Source organism: Lissotriton helveticus, chromosome 8 (assembly GCF_964261635.1).
Source record: "Lissotriton helveticus chromosome 8, aLisHel1.1, whole genome shotgun sequence".
Taxonomy (NCBI): Eukaryota; Metazoa; Chordata; class Amphibia; order Caudata; family Salamandridae; genus Lissotriton; species Lissotriton helveticus.
In genome coordinates, this window is record NC_136069.1 from 1,192,151,563 (window position 1) to 1,192,174,936 (window position 23,374).

Here is a 23,374-nt window from a genome sequence, read left to right on the forward strand (position 1 = left end):
TTGGGGTGCAAGGGGCCATTTTGAAGAGAGGCAGTGTCTGAGGCCTGCACTTATTTAGCCTACTTTTCATCCATTATCCCCAGGGGTAGTGAGTGTTGCATGGGCCTAGTCTCTCTGTGGGGTGTCTTCTTGAATTTAAACACCATTGAGGGCATGGATGGGCTAGGATTGTGCTGAATTTTGTGGTTTTTGTCGTTTTTTGGGGCTGCTGGTGGGGCCCTTTGCCCAGGGGTGGTGAGTGTTGCATGGGCCCAGTCTTTCTGTGGGGTGTCCTCTTGAATTTAAACACCATTGAGGCCATGGATGGGCTGGGATTGTGCTGTTTTTTGTGTTTTTTGTCGTTTTTTTGGGGCTGCTGGTGTGGCCTTTTGCCCAGGGGTAGTGGTGCATGGACTGAGTGTGCCTGTGGGGTCTCACTCTCTTTAAGGTAAACATCCTGGATGGCATTGGATTGTGGTGATTTTTTGGTGTTTTTCTGTTTTTTTGGGGTGTACTGTTGATGTGGACTGGCCATGTGGGTGGTGGTGGTGGCCATCTTGAGTGCTGGCTGGTACAGGCAACATGTGCTTGGGGTGCAAGGGGCCATTTTGAAGAGAGGCAGTGTCTGAGGCCTGCACTTATTTAGCCTACTTTTCATCCATTATCCCCAGGGGTAGTGAGTGTTGCATGGGCCTAGTCTTTCTGTGGGGTGTCTTCTTGAATTTAAACACCTTTGAGGGCATGGATGGGCTAGGATTGTGCTGAATTTTGTGGTTTTTGTCGTTTTTTGGGGCTGCTGGTGGGGCCCTTTGCCCAGGGGTGGTGAGTGTTGCATGGGCCCAGTCTTTCTGTGGGGTGTCCTCTTGAATTTAAACACCATTGAGGCCATGGATGGGCTGGGATTTTGCTGTTTTTTGTCGTTTTTTTGGGGCTGCTGGTGTGGCCTTTTGCCATGGGGTAGTGGTGCATGGACTGAGTGTGCCTGTGGGGTCTCCCTCTCTTTAAGGTAAACATCCTGGATGGCATTGGATTGTGGTGATTTTTGGGTGTTTTTCTGTTTTTCTGGGGTGTACTGTTGATGTGGACTGGCCATGTGGGTGGTGGTGGTGGCTATCTTGAGTGCTGGCTGGTACAGGCAACATGTGCTTGGGGTGCAAGGGGCCATTTTGAAGAGAGGCAGTGTCTGAGGCCTGCACTTATTTAGCCTACTTTTCATCCATTATCCCCAGGGGTAGTGAGTGTTGCATGGGCCTAGTCTTTCTGTGGGGTGTCTTCTTGAATTAAAACACCATTGAGGGCATGGATGGGCTAGGATTGTGCTGAATTTTGTGGTTTTTGTCGTTTTTTGGGGCTGCTGGTGGGGCCCTTTGCCCAGGGGTGGTGAGTGTTGCATGGGCCCAGTCTTTCTGTGGGGTGTCCTCTTGAATTTAAACACCATTGAGGCCATGGATGGGCTGGGATTGTGCTGTTTTTTGTGTTTTTTGTCATTTTTTTGGGGCTGCTGGTGTGGCCTTTTGCCCAGGGGTAGTGGTGCATGGACTGAGTGCGCCTGTGGGGTCTCACTCTCTTTAAGGTAAACATCCTGGATGGCATTGGATTGTGGTGATTTTTGGGTGTTTTTCTCTTTTTTTGGGGTGTACTGTTGATGTGGACTGGCCATGTGGGTGGTGGTGGTGGCCATCTTGAGTGCTGGCTGGTACAGGCAACATGTGCTTGGGGTGCAAGGGGCCATTTTGAAGAGAGGCAGTGTCTGAGGCCTGCACTTATTTAGCCTACTTTTCATCCATTATCCCCAGGGGTAGTGAGTGTTGCATGGGCCTAGTCTTTCTTTATGGTGGTTTGAATGTAAACATCATGGATGGCATGGGATTGTGCTTATTTTACTGTGTTTTTCAATTTTTTGGGGTGTATAACTGAACTGATGTTCCTCTGTCTTCCATTGCTTTTAGGTGCACAAGACTCTAGAGAACCACCAGTGCCAGGAAGAAGTCCTGCAGCGGTGTGTGTGTGCAGCATAACGTCACGCGACGTCACGTCTGGACACAGACAACTCTGCAACTCGTGCAACTGCTGCCTGCTGTTCTGAAGAAGATGGCCCCAAAAAAAGTTACCCGTAGCTCCTCTAGCAAGAAAGTTGCCAGTAAGGAGCAGAAGAATCAAGTTACCAAGGAGACTGGTGTGCCGGCCGCCCCTTTTTTTGGGAGTAAAAAAAAAAGTATGCCTGCAGTAGCAGCGGGATCTGCTGGGGACCAAGCTGGGAGCAGCACCCCCGCTCCATTGGGCTCAGTGCCACCACCACCACCACGCCAACTTAAGTCCAAGCCCTTCAGTGCTGCAGAGGCACTTAGTCTAGTTGTTCAATCACCATCGACCAGTGATGTTGGCTCATCGCAAGAAAGTAGCAGCAATGTCCCTCAATCAACACAGGTTGTTGTAACTCATCTGACGAGTGTTGAACAACCACAGCCGCAACAAAAACCACATGTGCAAGTACAAGCCCAAGTACATGTGGAAGGAGAGGCAGCGCAAGGAGATGCGCAAGCAGAGGTGCATGGAGGGTCACAAGTGCCCACAATAGTTGTTCCTCCCGAAGTAGGGGCACATCAGGAAATCGACAATCAAGGCGAGGTATCATTTGAGGAAGACACTCCTCCTGATGATCATTCATTGTCTTCCACACCCCTAGCAAGGAAGAGATCAAGGGTGGTGTCTACATCTTCTTCAAGCACACCTCCTTCTGATGATACGGATCAAAATTGGGAACCAGCACCACTGCCGTCTGAGAGTGAGGCACATGATCTGACAAAGGTAGTTAAGCGTAAAAGGAAGCTCGTCCAAAGTCTCAGAGTTATGGAGTGTGATGATGAGGCTCAACAAGAAGTGGCGGATACTGCTGCTGATGAAGACTCTGACAACGACGACCCAGTCATCATAAAGGTCACTGCAGCCCCAGCGGGCATGCAGCAAACAGACATTTTGACCCTAGCCCGAAAAGCTGCTGAGCGTGATGATGATGATGTTGTCGACGAGGAGGCAGTGGAAACACCACAATCATTGGAGTTAAGTCGTACACCAACTCGTACCGCTTCCATATTTCTTTCTCACAAGAAGGGACCTCCATCCACCTCGACCTTAATTAGTGGCGGTGAGAGTGCACAACGTACAAAAGTTGGGCAATCCAGATCCTCCACTTCATCTGGCATTAGCAGCATGACCACCACCACCAGTATCGCCGCCTCCTCCGGCCCCCACAGACACTTCAAGTCCCCAGTTTGGGACTTCTTTACTGTTTGCCCAAAAAGGGAAAAGTTCACCATTTGTACCATTTGTAAGGTTGCAGTTAGTCGTGGTAAGTTTGGTACCAACTATGGTACCGGAGGCCAGAGAGGTCATCTTAGGAGACAGCACACTGTCCAATGGTTTGCGCACCTAAAGGCGATCAAGGAAGCCCGAATTGGAAGTCATGAAAACGTTGATGTTGCATCTGATGATGACGAGGAGGAAGAAGACGTGTCAAACACTTCACTTACACCCAGTACCCCTGTCAGCAGCACACCCCATGTGAGGCACACTAAGAGTGTTGGAGCGAGTGAGACACCAACGCGCAAAAGTTCACCAGCGAGCATAATTGGGTCAACGAAGTCATTATCATCCCGTAAATGCTTGGTCCAGGGCAACATTAGAACCATGTTTTCTTCAGACGCGCCATATGAACGCAACCACCCACTGACGCGTCTGTATAAAACTAAGCTGGCTAAAATGCTAGCTGTGGACCTTCTCCCTTTTTCTTTTGTAGAAGCGGTAGGTTTTCTAGAATTAGTGGCAACGCTCTGCCCTAAATGGAAGGTTCCTAGCCGTTCTATTTTGCCAGAGTTGCGGTTCCAGCACTACATGAAGATGTGCTGGAGGCGATTGGGGCAGCTTTGCAGAAGAGTGCTGTTCACACAATACATCTGACAACAGACATGTGGACCAGTGGCGCAGGCGCTGATTACATGTGCATCACTGCACACTGGGTCTCTTTTTCAGGTGTTAAAGCAAAGCTAAACGCAGGTGTTGACCCGGACCAAGTTTTTAAAGCTGCTCGTAAACATGCAACACTAGCCATGTTTGGCTTGGAGAAAAGTCACACATCACAAAACATTTTGGACGAGTTTAACAAAAAGGTCTTTCACTGGCTGTCCCCAAAAAAACGCAACATTGGTTATGTTTCCACGGATAATGGCGCCAATGTAGTTAAGGCCATGGCGCTGGGTGACTATTTCAGAGTGCCGTGTTTGGCGCACTGTATCAACCTGGTAGTTCAAAAATTCTTGAGTGATAAAGACAGTCCAGCGTGCGAGGTAATGGCCACCTGCCGCAAAATGTGCAACCATTTCAGCCATTCTTTTAAGGCCCGGAAGCATCTGAGGAGCCTGCTACTTGAACGTCGAATGCCAGTGAAAGCACTCATCCAGGAGGTGGTAACACGTTGGAACTCAACCTTCTACATGCTTGAGCGTCTGTATGAGCAGTATACGGTACTCGATCACTATTTCTTAAAAGAGGGTACAGCTCAGAAGGACCTGCGGATGGGTGCGGCGCAATGGGACATAGTTAAAAGCCTGACAGACATGCTTCGTCCTTTTGAGTTATTCACGCGTGCAGTCAGACAGGAGGACTGTAATTTGGGAAAAGCTATCCCATTGTTGTGCATGCTGGAGCACCAACTGAAGGCGGTGTCTTCTGAGTTAGAAAAAGATAAAAAAACAAAGACCCTTTTCTTTTGTCGGAGAAATTATTAGAGCGCCTACGTGGTGATGAACGTCTTAAAAAGATCAACTCAGAACAGCATTACATTTGTGCTACTATTCTGGATCCACGCTACAAAAAGGCGCTGGCAGCCCAAGCATTCTTTCCTTTTGCTGATGAAGATGTTAAAAAGTACAAACGTTGGCTAGCCTGGTCAGCCAAGAGGTTTGAAAAAGAACGGCAGGATATTGAAGGAGAAGGCAGTACATCAGCATCAGCATCAGCAGGCCATCCCCAGTCAAAAGAATCCACTTCTGCACCTGTGGCTGTGGCACAAGTGACCTCTCAGCCGTTAAAGACACCGGCAACCGGATCATCTGCACCACACACAAGAGTAACAGTGGCTGCTGAAGCGGATTGGCTAACTTTGCTTGGGTATGGTTCTCAAAAAAAGGTCACAGGCACAGCAAAAAGTAAGCAAAGTGGAGGAACCGTTGAGGACCTTGAGTCGATGGTGCAGGACTATCTGAATGACTCAACAGAGGTCTTTCTTAATGATGAGCCATTGCAGTATTGGCATGGGAAAAAACGATTGTGGCCACAGCTCTCCAACCTGGCTATAAACTATTTGTCTTGCCCACTCGCAAGTGTGTCTTCTGAACGTGTTTTCAGTGCTGCTGGTGGCATTGTAACTCCCAAACGGAGCCGCCTCTCGCCCAAAAATGTGGAGAGGCTAACAATGATCAAGATGAATCAGCACCTCATACCACCAGATTACAAAATACGAGAAAGCACGCCGCATGAAGACGAGGAGGACGGCAACGTAGATGAGGGGATTTGTTCTCTGTTCGGTGACGCTGACCTCATCCTGCCTGAATTCGCAGAGTATGATGACGAAATCTTCTTCTTATTCCCTGACACCGAGCCCTGAAAATGAGACAATGAATCAATAACTTTCTTTTTCGTCCTTATTCACTTTTATTCCTGTGTGTCTGTCTTTCTTTGTTTTGCACAGTTAATTTAATTCAAACTTTAATCACCTAATCCCAAAAACAAGCCCATCAGCAGAACTGTCTTCACTTGTTTGCTTATTGATTTGAAGGTGCCGCAGTCTACATTCCTCAGGTTCACAAGTTCAGAAGAACATGCTCCTCTATCCTCCTCCTCCTATTTCCCTCAAAGCAGAGGTCTGGATTACGCCCAATGAAGAAAGACTCAGCACTTGTGGGGGTGTTCTACTTCTTTGCGGGTGAGTTGACGGCTCTGAGCCCATTGCTGTGAAGCTCTAATAACGGATAAAAGTGTTTTGGACCAAATATCAGGCGGAAATTTCTTGCCGTTTTTACTGACTTGCTTGCCTTTGAGGTGCTCTTTGGCGGGGTTCCGGGTGTTTGTGGGTGAGTTTTGGGGTCTGGGAGCACTGCTGCGACAGTCTAATGTTGATTGCATTTGCTTTTCAGGAAATCCACGGTGGAAAACAGGAGTTATGATGATGACCTAGCTGCACAGCGCGTTTGGACCGAAAGCCGAGAGATATTGTAAGTATGAGATTTTGCTTTTTGGCTGTTTGGGGGTGTTGTCGCGTGCTTTTTTGCGGGTGGGTTGGCGGGTCTTGGGGCATTCCTGGGAAGGTCTAATACCGGATAGAAGTGTTTTGGACAAAATCCATAAGGAAAAGCCTTTTTTTTGCTATTTCTTCTGACATCTTGCTCAATGTAGCGTTTTGGGGGGCTTCCTGGTGTTTGTGGGTGGGTTGCGGGGTCTCTGTCGAAGCACTGCTGCGACAGTCTAATCTTGATTGCATTTGCTTTTCAGGAAATCCGTGGTGGAAAACAGGAGTTATGATGATGACCTAGCTGCACAGCGCGTTTGGACCGAAGGCCGAGAGATATTGTAAGTATGAGATTTTGCTTTTTGGCTGTTTGGGGGTGTTGTCGCGTGCTTTTTTGCGGGTGGGTTGGCGGGTCTTGGGGAATTCCTGGGAAGGTGTAATACCGGATAGAAGTGTTTTGGACAAAATCCATAAGGAAAAACCTTTTGGCACTTTTTGTAACTTAGGGTTCGTTAGGGTTAGCCCTAGCAGCAGGATTGCATGTGTTTCGGGGTGTTCTATTGCAACTCAGTTCTGGGGTTTTAGAGCACTCTTTGAGCGATGCTGGCTATGGATACTTTTGCTTGCTTGCAAGTGGTTTGAATACAATCCACGGTGGGTAAGGGTGTATTTGTGCCTACTTTTACTTTCAAAGTACGTTTTGTCACCATTTTTCTGCTAGGCCTCGTTTTTTGAGATCTGATTGGGGGTCTTCTACATTTTTGCGACTGGCTTTAGTAAGGGTCTTGGTGGGAGCATTGCTGGGAAGGTCTAATTTTGTTCTAAAACACAGTTTACAGTACACCTAGCTTGAGGGGAAAGATCCGCTAAATTATTTTGGCCATACTTATTTATCCTTAAAAAGGTGACTCAGACAGAGTACGCAATTTCAAAAATATTGTACTGTCTATTAGGGAAATCAAAGTGTGACTTTTTGCACCACACAGCGTACATACCTTATATTTATTTATCAGTGGTATTGTAATAGCACTTCCTGTTTTCCGTTCAATAATTACAGGCCGGGTTTCAGTCAACATCCGCCAGGCAGGCAGTGGACAGGGTGTCTTCTGTCAGTGGTCACCAACATTGATGGACGAAGCGTCAGCTGGAATGGAGGAGTGCCGTGAATAAGAGGAGTGTGACTGCATGTGGTTAGCTTTAGTTTGTACCCAGAGATTTCTTTATCTTCAATTATTGTTTGTCCATGCTGTGCTTTTTTTTCTTCTCTCAACAAAACCTACCCAAAAAGAAACCCCCATTCCCATCCATTTTCCAAACCCTAACCCTTTTCCCCCGGGCTGTGTGGTTTTGCTTGATGTCTGACTAAATTACATCAATAATTCCACACACTTGCTGGGGAGGATAAGGTCATAGCAACAGGCTGGTGAAGGAATACGAGGATATATTCTAGACTTACTCAGCTTCAGTACTATTTCTTGTAGTAGTAGGAGCCAATGTCAAATAAATTCAACGCAAGTACTAGTTATACTTACAATACTTTACCATTTGTTAGGCTACATTGTGGCACTGTTCTAGTGTACTGTCACCTGCTATATTCTCGATCGTACCGTAACCGTTGTAATGCTACAGTAAGGACAAACCAGGTTTCGTTTTCTTTTTTTCCATAGGCATGCAACTGCCACTGTGTCACACCACTAGTACCACCGCAATGAGGAAATTTCATCCGCCCAGGATTGCCAACCTTAATCCCCATTTCACGTGGAGCCAGCCCTGGGCCTAGCCCTAATTTCTAACACAAATTACAGGTAAAATAAGCGTTTGGTGGGAGGTAGTATAATGGAGTATTAGGACTAGACGAGAGATTGACGGTAGTACTACTAAAGTCCTAGGACTCTTCAGGAAAACAAACTTACTGTTACACCCCCACCCACCAGACTGAAAAGCAGTAAAAAACAGGTATGGTCAGATAAAGTTTAAAAAAGTATATTTATGTAGCCCTAACAAAATAATCTCCCTCAAGACCCTCCCTAACCCCAACGATTGTCTTTGAAAAGTCCCAAAAAGAACCCAACTCCCAAATCCCACACCCCAAAAGTCTCTAAAAAAAGGGCAAGGGACACTCCACTACTGGAGGGTGCTGGTGAATTTTGCGGCCAGGGCATCATACTCCTTGCGGAGGGTGGCATGGTCGGAGCGGAGGCCCTCCACCAAGTTCTTGTACCTAAGGACCTCCTGCTCCAGGTAGGACATTCTGACTCCTAGGCGGCGCTGGCGTGCCTTGCAGCTCCTGTGGGGGGCAGCTGGTCTTTTTGCTGCTTGGCGGTGGCGGTTGGCTTTGTTAGCCCGGCTCCGTACCGCTGGAGCACTGCGCTGGCTGGCAGCCTGTGGGGTCACGGAGGAGGATGCAGCTGTCCCAGTCGAGGATGTTGTGGTTGCACCGGTCGACTGCGTGTCCTCCTCCTCCTCCAGGGCCACCAGCCGCCGATATTCGGCGACAGTGGCATCCAGCCTCCATTGCCGGGCCATTCGAGCCTGCTCCCTCCGTGATGTCGATTTGGAAGGAGCAACTATATGAAGAAAGAAAGACATAGTCTGTAACCAATGCTCCTTAACATTAATAACACAAAGTGATTGAGCCGAAAGTTGTGTCACAGTACAAGTAGCAAATTGAAAGCACAGTACATAACTATTGAGGACAGTATCTATCTAACCTCCCACTTCTGCATCCTTGCTCTAACATTAGTGGTAGTTTAATGAACAAATTCTACGACCACTATGGACTTCCATTACAGTCGACTATGACAGTACACCAGTCTTATTCTTCTTCTTCTCTCTTGTTTAGGAAAATTGGTACGTTATCTTATGCAAGCCGGCAGAATGCCAGCGCAGTGAACTTGCACCCGAGAAAAACAGACGCACACCATGATGAGTGAGACAGACTTGCGTTACTGTACCGGTCCAGTACATGCAGGTGGTGAAGCTATTACTTTTCTATTACGGGTGGCACTGAGAATACTCTGTTACAAGGGCTACTGCTTAATTAATTTACCTTTCACCCTACAGTGCAAATGAGTACTAGAAAAGGAAAATGAAGAAGCTAAATAATTTGATTATCTATCACTTCACATGGGATGTATTTGATGACATATGGGATGACTTTAGGTGCTTTGCTTATTATTGAGTGAACAGTGATACACCCACACATGAAGGACGTACTACTACTAAACTAAAGTTATTAAGAGAGGTACGGAGTGTCCACCGTAATAACCGGATATATGCTGTGTTTGCAGTTGCAATACAAACTATTGCTACTATTCATGGTAGTATTGGACAATTTTACAATTTCTTTTCCTTGCCTTCCCTACACTGGAACGGACGTGCGGGTGCGGTGTTACATGCTCTTCAAGGTAACACTTAGTTCATCCAGTGACCATCTACTCTCTCTAGATACACATGTTCTATCTAAGAGTCAGATAATACCACGCTCCAGGCATCCATCCATTCAAAGTATATGCACACATACAGTTTCTGTTTCACCCACCCAGGCTGTTGTCCTTCCACCCATCCTTGCTTCATCATTGACCCAGCCATGCACCATACCATATTCTTTCCTTCCCAGCCACCTCGGGGGCCAAGCAAACACATATCATTCTTCTTTGCCAGCCATCATAAAATTTCTCGTCCTTCCACACTTACTTACACCCTTCTTTCGCTTTTCGTTCATCCCATCCATCAAGTTCATCTAAGATCTTATTGGGATTCTTCTCACCAAAAACTTCACAGCTAAGTCGAAGTACATTTAGAGGAGGCTACTACCTGGTTGATTTATAATACACCCGTGCAGAAAGCACACTATGCAGTCTTCAATCTCAATAATTAAGGAATATATAGCTTACTTCTGCCCGCCACCACCGTGTGAACCCTCACAGGCACATTGGTGTCGTCCGGCACTCGCACCGCCTCCTCCCCAGAAGTGTTGTCCTCCTCATCCACCACCACCACCTCCGCGCTGGCCCCGCCACCAGATGTTCCACCTACAAAGTACATTTAAGAATGTTAGAATACACCACTCACTACTATATAATATTTGGTCTAGGAGGAATAAAGAAATTTAAAAAAAACGAAATACAATGTAATAATTTGTAACTGTATACTCTACAGTAAAAATGTCCCTTTTTCCAGGGAAGGCTGTTGTCTTGCTGCACTTTTTGGCACAACTGATGAATGCTTGCTTTTTATTTTTAACACACAACACTTTTTCTCCTAACAGAAGCTTGACTTCTAAGAACACGATAAGGGTCAAGCTCAAGTTCAAACCAGGTGAGAGCTCAGCTCGACCACAAGAAATGTGTCCAATTAATCGTTAGCACTAAGCACTTTTCCATTTTCAGTTAAACGTTTACTTTTATGACAAAGTTGATTTTAATAAATGTGTTTAGTTTTAATAAAGCTTTTAAACTTAAATAGACTCTGTGGTTTTTGGTCCTCCAGACTAGAGTGGATGAGCTAAAGGTTTTGGAATTTTTGCAAGCATGAGTGCCTCTGACACTTCTTGACTGTGACTCCGTACTCTTGTCCTGCGTAGGATAATCTAATGATCATTGGGGATCAATCATCGGTGACTTAGGGAGCTAAATGACTCTGCCACACTATCTAGTCAGTAAGGAGATTGGGGGTTCTTCAAAGGCTGATATCACTGAGGTATGTGGAAAGAAAGTCTACCTGCGCCTATTATAATTGATAAACAATGCACTATTTAGTGTTCATAGTTCGGTTTGTGCAGATTTGTCCCTGCAACAGTAGTAGAATGGATTGTCCTCCTATCCAAACCAAAAGTAAAGTAGTATCTTATTCTTTCTTGGTGGTCATTCACCTTTTATTGTTGGCAATTGTCAAAGCATATATAACATTTAGAAGACTTGAAAAGACATTATGGACAATCCCAGAGGACTGACTAGAATGGGAGTCCAATGGAATTGCCAAATGTGCAATCTTAGTTAGCTACACACACAGACTAATAAGAATAATCTAGTAATACCACAGGGAGTCATAGTCGAGGCAGGATAAGAATTTAGATCCAGTCTACAAGAAGATCAAAGACGATTTAGAAAAAATCGAATGAGGAACGCTAGGAAAAAATAGGTACTCTTTATTAAAATTAAAACTTACTGGGGCCAGCAAAGGAGCCCTCGCCTGCCCGATCCTGGCCTGCATCCTCCTGAACAGCACCCTCCTCCTCCTCCTCCTGTGTCCTCTTGCCCTTGGGGGGAGCTGATGTACAACATGAAAGAAAGAAAGACCAGAAAACATGGATGAGATTTGTCAACCAAATCAAACATTTCAAAAGAACAATAACAAAATATTTTGGAGAAATAGCAAATAGATAGACAACTATTCCACGGGATATATTGGCCTATCTCATGTGGTATACTACGTTATTCGTATTGCCTGATTTGCGGACCGTTGACTTTCAAAGTTCCTATGTAACTCAATAAACAGACTACTAAAAAGGTTTGCCTAGGCCTGGCAGGCAGCAGTCCGCAGCACGCGAAGTGACAGACAAAGTCCATCCTCCTTGCAGATCAGTGAATACTCAAACTATCAATCCACCGACCACCACCACTATTTCTTCCTATAGCCATGTGTCTAAAGGAAGGACTGGACTTCAGTCTGTTGGGGCTGATTTAGAAGTCCCTTGCGGCTCATTTTCCTCCATTGTTGCGTGACTTTTGTGACGCAGCGGCAGAACAAAATAGTCGCCATGGTGCGGCGTATATATTAAAAAAAAACGCATATGGGAGATGCATCACGTTGTAAAGCCCTGCACCATCAGGGGGCGTTCCGGCGCAAGGAAGGGCGTTCCTGCGCAGGAACGAATCCTAAAAGTGGCTGAGGGAAATCTACAAGATGTCAATCAGTCACTTTTAGGACAATGATGCGTGACTCAAACCCTGCGCCTGCTTGAAGCCGACGTGCGGCTTCAAGCAGCATTGGGGAGATAGGGCACCCCAGAGCATTGCTGGAGCTGCGCCATCGTTGGCACGCAACTCCAGCAATGCGCCGCCTTTACGGCACAGATGCGTAAGGCTTCTGTGACGTTTTGGGCCCATGGGTGGTGGTGGTGGCATGGCGCACAATTACTGCCGCATCCCTGCTACTTTGCAGGGATGCGCCGGTAATTGAAAATATGACCCTTAGTGTCTAGCATTACGCAGTTCTTTACACTACACTCATACATAATTTCTCAGGCCAATGAAATGAACACAAAATACAAAACAAATAAGCATAGTAGCAAGCAAGGCTACTGAGAAGGAGAGCAGTGCACCTGAAATGCATAGAAGATTTTGAAATATAATTTACCTACAATGTAATCGGCAGCATTATTACTCTTGGTAAAGAACAAAGATTTGCAAATAACAGAGCCGGATAAAACAGATTAGTGATGAAATAGCTAGAAATAGCTACTACTACTCACCAAGCCCGGGGACCTCTACGCCGAGCGCGTCCAGCAAGTCCCGTTCCTGGTCCATGACATCCGTCCAGCGGTGGGTGGCCTGGTTATAGGTGCGCCGGACCCCAGAGAGCTTAAACATGGCCCGGCACACCTTCTCCCACCGCTTCCGGCGCTCCCGGATGCCATAGCCGGTTGCGATCTTGCCGCCTCCCAGGATCGTCTTGGGGAGGCGGCGCTGGACGTGGAAGATGAGTGCGGCCACCTCCTCCGCGCTAAAGATCTCCCGTGGCATCACTTGCTCCCCCCTCAAACGCCCGCACGGGAGCCGGGCACAGGGCGCGGGACCCTTCCCCTTCTCAGGGTGCTTCCCTGCTCCCTTTACCATGGTCTGGGCAGAAATGAGTTAAATAATAAAGAAGAAATAGAATAGGGAAGAAGAAAATAAAAGAGTTTAAAAAAGTAGTTTAAAATTAACAAAAAGTAACAGAAAACACAAAAATATAGAGCTAGAAAAATAGAGGGATAGATAATAAGTAAAATAGATCAAATAAACTTCAAACAAGCAAAGGATGGCAGAGATTCAGAGAGGATACAGAAAGCATGCCCAGAACCATAGCAATGAATGAGAAACAAGATGGCCGCGCCCATTCACGACTGCGTGGGTAAGTTCGCGCGAGATTTTCCTCGCGATCACGCGCGAAATTGTACTAGCGAGCAGCACACTTTGCGAGATTACACATAGCGGCCGGAAACGGAATTACGTCACGCAAACAAGATGGCCGTGCCCGTGTACGACCGCTAGGGTAACTTCGCAAACGTATAGCTACAAGCGCCTTGCGAACACGCAAAAAATCACGCGAACATACACCCTGCAAAAAAAAAATTTGTGTATTCGCACGCATTCGCGGCTTCCGAAATCGATCTCGCACGGATTCGCGCCCCGCAAATCGCGCGAAATTGCAGAAAAACAATTTTTGCTAAACTGAAAGCAATCAGCAGGTGCAAAAGTTCAAACTTAACATTAGTAACCATTCACTCTAGTGCTTCCTGAGGGGCCCCTCCAGAGTTCAGTTGCCTATTTGCAACTATTCCATGACCCTGCTATGACCCAAACAGCAGGCTCATAGAATAGCTACAAGTAGACCATAAAGGTCCTGTGAAAAAAAATTGCACTGCAACAGAAAGCAAATTACAGATAAGGAAGGAAGCAGGTGCCAGCCAGACTGGAAGTTTCAAAATTACTGACACATTAATCACCCCCAAATTAATTCATGGCAGTTGAAGAAGGGCAGGTGTGCTTGCTTTCACTGCAACAGAAAGCAAATTACAGATAAGGAAGGAAGCAGGTGCCAGCCAGACTGGAATTTTCAAAATCACTGACACATTAATCAACCCCAAATTAATTCATGGCAGTTGAAGCAGGGCAGGTGTGCTTGCTTTTTTTCACCCCCATAATCTACAGTGATAAACAAACCTAATGGGTGGCAGTGAGGATGTACCAGAGGGTGGCATGGGTGTACCAGAGGGTGGCAGTGGTGAAACAGAGGGTGCTGTGAACCTGTGATGATAAACCAGACGTAGAAACAACATAGTCGCGGCCGTTGCGAGCCGAAAAGTAAGTTCGCAATTGCGAAATGGTCCACAAATCCTCACGAACGCTCGCCAACACAAAAAACATAAAAATCCGCTAATCCGCGAGAGTTCGCGGATTTTGCGGATTGCGAATCCGTAAATACGCAAATTCGCGTACGCGAGATCCGCTAGATCCGCCCATGCTTAATCAGAACACAGCCTGTGACGTATGCTACCCAATCACTGCGCGAACCTGTGTGACGTACACAGCTGCTGCGGTTTCTCGGTCTCCCTCTCAGCACTTACCCCTCCTTCACAAAAACTTTTCACAGCGCCATTTTAGGAACACCTTTTTCAATTGAAAATTAATTCAGCAACGACAAGAAAGACTCATCTGTCTGTTTCTCTAAATAAGTGACAGAATTTCAAACGTACAAGAATTCTTTGCGTGGAATAGACGACGCTATTCTCACAGAATATACATTCGCCGATAAAGTAATCCCTTTACTCTACCCTTCAAACAGGTAAAATCGAACGCGTTTCCCTCTGAATGCACATTTAAAGTAGCAATTCAAAGTTTGACTCGAACAAAATTACAAAAAACAACTACGCACTTTCAAACGGAAAGTATCCCTAACCATACACACATGAAATCCCTACAGGACTCTCACCTGTTTATAGATAATCATGTACCGTTAGTAAAATAAGCGATGTTATCTTACCCTTCACTCAAGCTCGAATATATACTATTACTCTTTTCACAGTGAGTTTTATAACAGGCTCATTGTCCCTATGCTCATGCTGCTCAAATTTCTTAGATAATCCTCACTATGCATACATTCGCACCTATGCCCTAACTTGTGTTGCACAACGACAACACTTGTGATACACGACGATACCACTATTCTGAAACAGATCAAATGTGCTGTGTGACTACCTTCTCATCACACTATTTGCACCGGTACAGCACACGTATAACACGAGAACAAACTCAACTTATGTTAGACATCGATCCTATATCAATACCATATAACATGTTGGTTACCATAGCAACCATCCTCTGCTACCAGGGAAATTGATCCAGCGGCCTATAGGAAATATGTCATAAACTACGCTACCCAACTCCACAATTTACACTATAAATCACTAATCAAACATAAGGCCCATTAATCAAACATGACATAATATGACCAACTGAATCATGTGGCCTAATTAACCAAATCACAACTTATATACATTTATATACAACCGCGGTAATTGAAAATCATCATTTTAACAAACCTCACTAACTATTAAGCCACTTATGGCGATAGAATCTAGCTAATGGTAACCTAAACTCATGAAATAACAAGACCAGCTTGTTTTCAAAAGTAAGAATTTTATTAGCTATTTATTTTGGAATTGTAATTAAAAATCTTTATTAATGCATTTTTATTAAAATCATTGCAAGTAAAACTGATAGCATCATAATATTTGAAATTTATTATTGCAAATGAAATTATTAGTTTGGCATTTTCAAAACCTAAGTCCCTAACTAAACTAAATAAAGGGAAAATTAAAGTAAAGTCTTTGAGGGCGCTTACGTGCTCCAAGTAAAGTCCGTCAGCATAACACCCTCATCCAAAGGTCAGCAAAAGCAGCAGCTTGACCCTTTCACGGGGAATGGATTTTTATACCTTTCTGCGCTAAGCTAATCTAAGTAAAAGTAAATCTTTTCTGCAAAAGTCGGAGTCCCATTGGTCCACGAGTGACAAGTGACATGTCACCACATTTTTCAAAACATCAGTTCCGTCACTTTCTTAGAGTCCATTGTCTCTAGTATTCGAGCTCCGAGGCTTCCTCAAGTTGAAACATTATTCGGCATTAAATCATTCGCTTCCTCGGATGCAAAATAATCAAATGTTCTTTCGCTGGTTCCTGGCCTTGGCCTTGTCTGACTAAGAAACAGTCAGAGACATATTTCCCTTTGCCAATGTTGTTACATCAACGGAAAACTTTCTTTGTAAGGACTCTCTCTTGCTCCGTGCAGAATTTTTATGCAGACTCGAGTAAGTTAGGCCCAAAGCAGCCAAGTTAACGAAAACTAACATATAAACAAACAGAAAAGAACGATTAATGCAAGAAATATAATTTGTTCTGTTGCCACCCTCCATTGCTAATGATTAACCCATTAGTCTAAATTACCTAGCTGAGGCATACAAATAAAGCAGCAATTATATCTACCATCCTTCATGAAATCCAACGAAGTTCTTTATGCACCTGTAGAGAATAGAGTGACACCACATAGACAAGGATAGCAAAATAAGCACATGTCACTTTTAAATCAGCCGCAATTAATTATAACATGACAAATGGACAGAATTAATTTATTATTTTGCACGAACAAAAAGATGCAACAATAATGCACATTTATGAGCACATGTGTTAGAATCCCATGTGTTCTATTCATGAAATGTAATTTTAAACTAAGTTGAATTAATACACACACAGCACCAAACGTTAGTAATTTTAATTCTTATTATGGAAGTGTGACTTCACGAGTTGAAATAAAATTATTTCCAAATCTCGCTCCATCACAAACACGCCCTGTGGTGCGTTTTAAGTTGAGCAATTAATTCCTCTTCAATTCTGAGGGTCCCTGGGGGCCAACAACCCCACCAGGTACCTACAGTAAGCGCTACAAAGCTGTATTGCAGAGAGGTGGGCCAGGCCACGCCCCTTATTAAACATCTCTGCAACTCTGTGGCACTTACTGGCGGTACCTGGTTGGCTAGTTGGACCCCAGGGACCAACAGGATTCCAGGGGACTTAATCTCCCAACTTAAAACGGCCACAGGGCGTGTTTGCTCACATGTCACCTCAGACCCCTGTTGCAGGGTTTCTGTACTCACACAGAACTGTGCACAGAGGAGTGGAACCTCGGCAAATTAGGATGTCCCAAAACTTACCTTAGCAACCAACTCACCCCTTACCGAGCTAGCTACAGTGTCTCATTGGACATATCAAACACCCAATGTTTAGACAAACCAGAACATGAACTTACAGTACCTCAGGGTACGTGGGACTCATGAACACTCTTTCGTTATATTATCATTACAAACCAGAACATGGAGTAAAGAAGACACATGTGCATTTGAAATGTTTATTTACTAATGCCGTCTTCTCAGGCGCAGTATCTTTGATAATACAAGTATACTTATTATCAGTAGCAAAATTATCAGCATAGTTACTAAGACATAAAAAGCGAATGGTGACAGCATGTTAACATGCTGTAATGAATAAGAGTTAACAACACTTATATCTCACCCTCCCTGACACATATATTATATTATTAGCTAAGAAGGTCTCTTTGGGTTGTTTTAGGGCGGGCCCATACCTTAGTGTCCTAGCATGAAGGAATCACATCAGCATACACCAGCTCTCTCTGCATGTGCACCGCATCAAGTGTGTTAACAATTCTCGTGCAAAGCAATATCAATCCCGCCTCAAGCCCAAGTTGGCAAAGGCTGCACTTGTGTTATGACTATGAAGGCGTGGAGATCAGACCTCATAACAATTCCATATCGTGTTGCTCCTGAAACTTCAGCACTCTCCGTGCAGACATGTTTTATTAAACAAAGCAGATATCAGAGCAATAACATATTATTCTCACATTCACCACGGCAAACTACTAGGTTGAAAGCTAAGTCAACAAATGAGGGTCGTGTGCAGAAGTTGCAAGAAAGGAAAAATGGCGTTTAAATCTCAAACGTACCTATGCTAACTTAACACGATATAGGGATATATAGGAGTTATACAACACCCCCCCATGATCCGAGAACGGACTAAATAAGGTAACAGAAGTGCCATCACATGAGAGCAGAATCCATTTATAAACGAGCATGAATAAAAATTCAATAATAAAAACTAATGCTAAAAAATAGCCCACAAATATAATGTGGCTCAAGCCAATAGGCAAGCAAAAATAAAATGTTTTGACCAAAAGTCAATAAAATCAAGGAAATGCTATCAATCAGCATGCCAATTTGAGGCAGTGTCTATGATAAGACTGTATATGAAAAGTAAGCTGCAACAGCCTCCAGGAGGAAGTCACTGTCCTCATCCGAAAACAGTTCAGCCATCCAATTTAAAAGATGAAAGGAACATACGTGATCTTCCAGCACCGGATCCTCTATAACCATCAGAGGACAGCTCGGTGGGTTTTCAAGAAAACTTCGTTCCAAGAAACTTTGCGCTGCCGACAACACATCCCAGGGACCCATTAGTCCATGTGCCACCGCCAAGGCCATAATCCTTTCGTCAGAACAAACCAACTCGTGAGCAATGATAGGACTCATCAGTTGATCAAAATCGACGTCAGCAGATATTGGTCCGCAGAGACACAAATCAATGGCCCAAAGGAAATCACAGGTCAGGCAGCGAAATACAGGCTGGACACAGGTGAAATAGGAGAACCGAAAAGATAATCCAAAAGCCGTGCTTAGAGTCGCCAACGGCAGTGTGCCATAATAATCAAGCATGCGGTTGCGAAACCGCGTCAGTAGTAGCTGTGCGTGGACTTGCACAGGAAGGGCATCCATATTTAAAAAGGCAGAAAACCACCAATGCGCCAGCCGCTAAAACAAGTAAAAACGGGAACCCTCCAAATAAGGATGAAAAAATAGAATGGAAGAAAGCAGGGATGACTCCAAAAATCTTCTCAAAGGAAGTCACGAGACCACCGCTAACAACTTTAAAAAAATGTGCTAGGCCCGTTGTGGAGGATGCGTTAAAGATAGAACGGACCATGGCTCCGAAATGCAAGGGCAAATCAGTGTTTAAAAGAGCCTGAACCTCCGTGCGGGTGTTAGCAATGTGAAGCACGAAAGTTTCACGGGCCGAGCTCAAGGCCACCTCTTTCTGGGACAATAGAGCTCTTATTCTAGCCATGCCGCTGAATTCTGCTCCCAAGGTCGGTATCTGTGGCCAAATGGAAGACTCCCTATGTTCACGTGTGGGAGGATAAAGAACATTTCTGCAGCAAATAACTCGCTCACTAACTGTTACTATGAAAGCTATACCTTTAATTAAACCACAAAATTTTTCATTATTGAGCATTAAATAACTACCATTCTCTAACAATTTAAACGTGGGGATGATAGCAGGAACTGGCGTGCCCTGTAAAACGCAAGCCATATTCGGGCGGTCCTTGTTACATGAACCGTGTAACTGTATGTGTCTGCACATTAAAGAATGATCTGGCGTCTCAGTACACTCATCCCCTGTTAGATAAACCTCTTGGTCATCCTTGAAACATCTGTATGTGTATGGGAGTGACCAGACCTCATGAAGAAAACCGCTACCTAAGGGTTCAAAACGACCTATTGGCACATATTTCATACAATTTGAAAACTTATATAAAGCAAAAGGCAGTGTTATTAAACCGTGGATAAGCCACGTAGCAGCAGTGGATTCTGCCACAGAAAAAGGTAAAGATTCCAACCTTTCAATATGTATCATAGAAAAGGAAGCATCACGCATTGAAAGCAAGCGTTGTTTGTCTGTCAAATTAAACGGTGCAAATAAAGAAGAAACGTTCATGTATCCCCAGGGAACTTTACCCATTTTCAGAGTCTGAAGTGTCCATGCAAACTGCATGATCGAACGTAATTGATTTTGACCATGGTATAATACAGATACTTCATCATGTACAATATCAACAACAGACGACACAATATTATCTAATGTGTAAATTCTAGAGGAAAGCACGTTAATGCTATTGTCAACAACTGCAAGCACTTTCTCAAGATTCGCCTGATCAATAGCCCTAAGGCGTGAAGCAGCCTCAATCTGTGAGAGTTTCCAAATTTCATTGTAAACACCATATAACCACCTTTTCGACCTGCCACTAGCTGGGCCCTTAATGAAATCATTCAAATCCACGTCTGCATTCAGTTTGGAAAGGTGATACTTAACCGCAGGTAAAGTTGAATGTTTCAGCCAAGCTTGACACAACTTGCCAACAGAGTAAGAGGTGACAGTATGACTCAAATCAAAACGGGGATCAGATCTAACAGTCTTAAAACCGTCAGTTATATTTAAAAATCTTTTTTGGCAAGAATCAGCACTACGGTGCCAAAGCAGCCAACCCTTGGGATTCATACTGGAAATGTTAAAGGAGGAATTCAGAAGCAGAGCCTGTATTTCTCTAATGGACAATTTAGTAAAATTACTCCAATTCTCATATTCCTCCAACTCCGGGAAAGACGGGGTGTTCAACCTTTTAGATGTAGCCAATCCAAAGCATGTGGTCTGGGAAATGGTTTCATTTAAAAACCACATATGATTTGGGATGAGACATGCACGGTGCAAAGCCTCAGTGCCTTGTACCTGCCAGGCCCTTGAGCCCCAAACTGATTTAAGGTCTATGGTATCCTTCCATAACTCATACCCTCCAGTAACTAATTGATCCAGGAAGGCTTTTGAATATAACAATTTTGTATTTGTAAGTCGAACCTTGGACTGTGGCTGTTTGTGAAATTTAAAATAAAAGGACTCGGGATTGGACTGATTAAAGTCAGTGAAATAAGTATACTTATTAAGAAACGTTTCTGAACTCCCTTGTGTTGGTGCTGGGCAATGTTCCCACTGAGTAAAATTAACCGCATCCCTTCGGGAAGATGTCTTGTGTAAGAAGTGATTGCCATACTGTTGGTAACAGAACAATTCCCCATAATTAGCAGATTCTAAATATAAATCCTCAGCATCAAAAGCAGCATAATATTTCAAATCAGAAAACAAACTCTCCACAGCATTAACATCCCAATCATCAGAACGAATGTTTTGTTTCACCACATCCCCCATATTAACTCTCAGTACATTAGGAACATTAACGACTTCCGTTGGGCCATGAATCTGAAAACGAACTGCATCCCACGCGATTCCATCCAGAACAGGCCACGCTGTGATGTTAACCAAAGTCAAGTCTCTTTTTAATCTATGTGTAGAATGTGAAGAGGAAAGTGGGGCCAAAGTTCCATTTAAATGAGTAATGCAAGTTCTCTTCTCGACATAGTGTCCATTCATAATCCGAAAAAAATAAAACACAAAACCAATTGACATAAAAAGGTAAACTGAAAAAAGGACCAGCCAAATGTAAATCCAAGGAGGTATCAAAAAATGTTTTTTAAACAGGCTGGCATATACTGCAATTTTAGAGGGTTTTTTCGAGGCAAGGGAAGCAGAGTCAAATGAAAATCTGGATTCCGTGGCTAAACGAGCTTGTAGGTCAGGCATGGACAAATCAGTGGGGTATGTATAGTCTGTCTCATCAAGGTTAGTTCCTGGTAAATCATTCAATAATGGACTGGAAACAGCAGGTAATTCGATGGCCACCTCAGGTTCATTATTAGAAGCAGTGGGCATAATTGAATTTCTCACAATGGAAGGACAGGAAACAGCCGGTGTCATGCTAAGAAGAATCGGCCACTCTGTGTATCTTGACATTGTCAATAGAAATAAACCTGTTTTCCTTACGACCTGGAAGTGGTGGTAAAATGACTGTTCTTGTGCCCTTCACTCCAAGCACTGGGACTGGAGCTCGATAGGAGGGACCAAACTCTTTCTTGTTGTCGATCTTCTCTCGAACCAGTTCTCCAACTTGGGGTAGCCAGCCAACTACCGGGATCTGCAACGCATCATCCGATGTGGAGGGCAAATGTTCCTTTGCAAGAGTGTCTCTGGTCTTTTGTAGATTCTGTAAAACATTGCAATGTTCATCTGCGTCAAAGGAAGTGGCGCGAACCACTGAGTCTAGACCGTCAAGGTCAGGGACGTACATCTTGATGCCAAAGAGCATTTCGTATGGGGTCCGCCCACCCAGAGACCTTCTAGGGAGATTATTAAGAGCACGCTGCACGCCATAGAGGTGAGCCAGCCAGTTTCTGCCAGTGCCTATAACTCGGGCTGTCAAAGATTGCTTTAAATCACGGTTCATTCGTTCAACTACACTATTACCCTCGGGTCTGTAGGGTGACGAAAACTTGACTTGGACCCCCATCGAAGTCATGGCATCCTTATACGCCTTAGAGGCGAAAGCCGGACCCTGATCCGAATGGAAGGTACCACAGGCAAAAATCCCTATAAAGATACGCAAATCTCTGATGACAGTCCGGGAATCAGCGCTGCGATGTGGCCATAACCACACAAAGCGTGTGCATGAGTCAACTGCTACTAAGATGTATTTATACGCAGTATCAGATGAAAATGGACCGCAGTGATCTAAATAAACACAGCCTAGTGGTTTATTAGAAATGTACAACTGTGTCTGAGGCGGACGCGTAGCAGTTGAAGGTTTAATCTGCTGGCATATGTCACACAGAAGGACATAATCACGCGTCTGTTTGTACAGTCCCCGCCACCAGAAACGTAATTGTAATTGAGTTACAGTGGCCGAGACGCCCGCATGCGCAGACGCCACACCCTCATGAGCCGCTGTAATCAAGTCTGCTCTGCGATCCGAGTTGGGAATCAGCCGTTCCCCAACATCAGGAATTGTCACAAAAGGAACTTTTTCGGGACTTAAGTGGTATTTATACTTCGAAGGGAATCCAGCAGGATGTTTACTTCCCTTCTCAGAGGCAGCAATCGCTGCCAAGATGTCGCTATCAATCTTGGTTTTAGACCTAGTAACTGCTGCAACTAAGTATGTAGATACTGCTGATTTCGCCGCTTCATCAGCAAGCGAGTTGCCAACAGCGTGAACTCCCACGCGCTGATGACCGAGAGTATGAATCACATAAACGAGTGGCAACATAGCCTTAAGCTCTGCCACTCGAACCCAGATCATTTTATGTTTTATTGTGCCACCCTTGGAATCATGAAAATCATTTTGAATCCAAAAGAACAAGTTTTCATTGTAAGACTGGACACAGTAGTATGAATCACTTACAATTAGAGTAGTAACACTTGGATCTGCGTACTCCAAAGCTAGTAAGAGAGCACGAAGCTCTGCCAATTGTGCGGTGCAATCGCCCAGGGGCAACGTGAGTACCTCCCTGGAAATGAACTCATCATTCAACATAGCACCGACCACAATGGCGCATGCG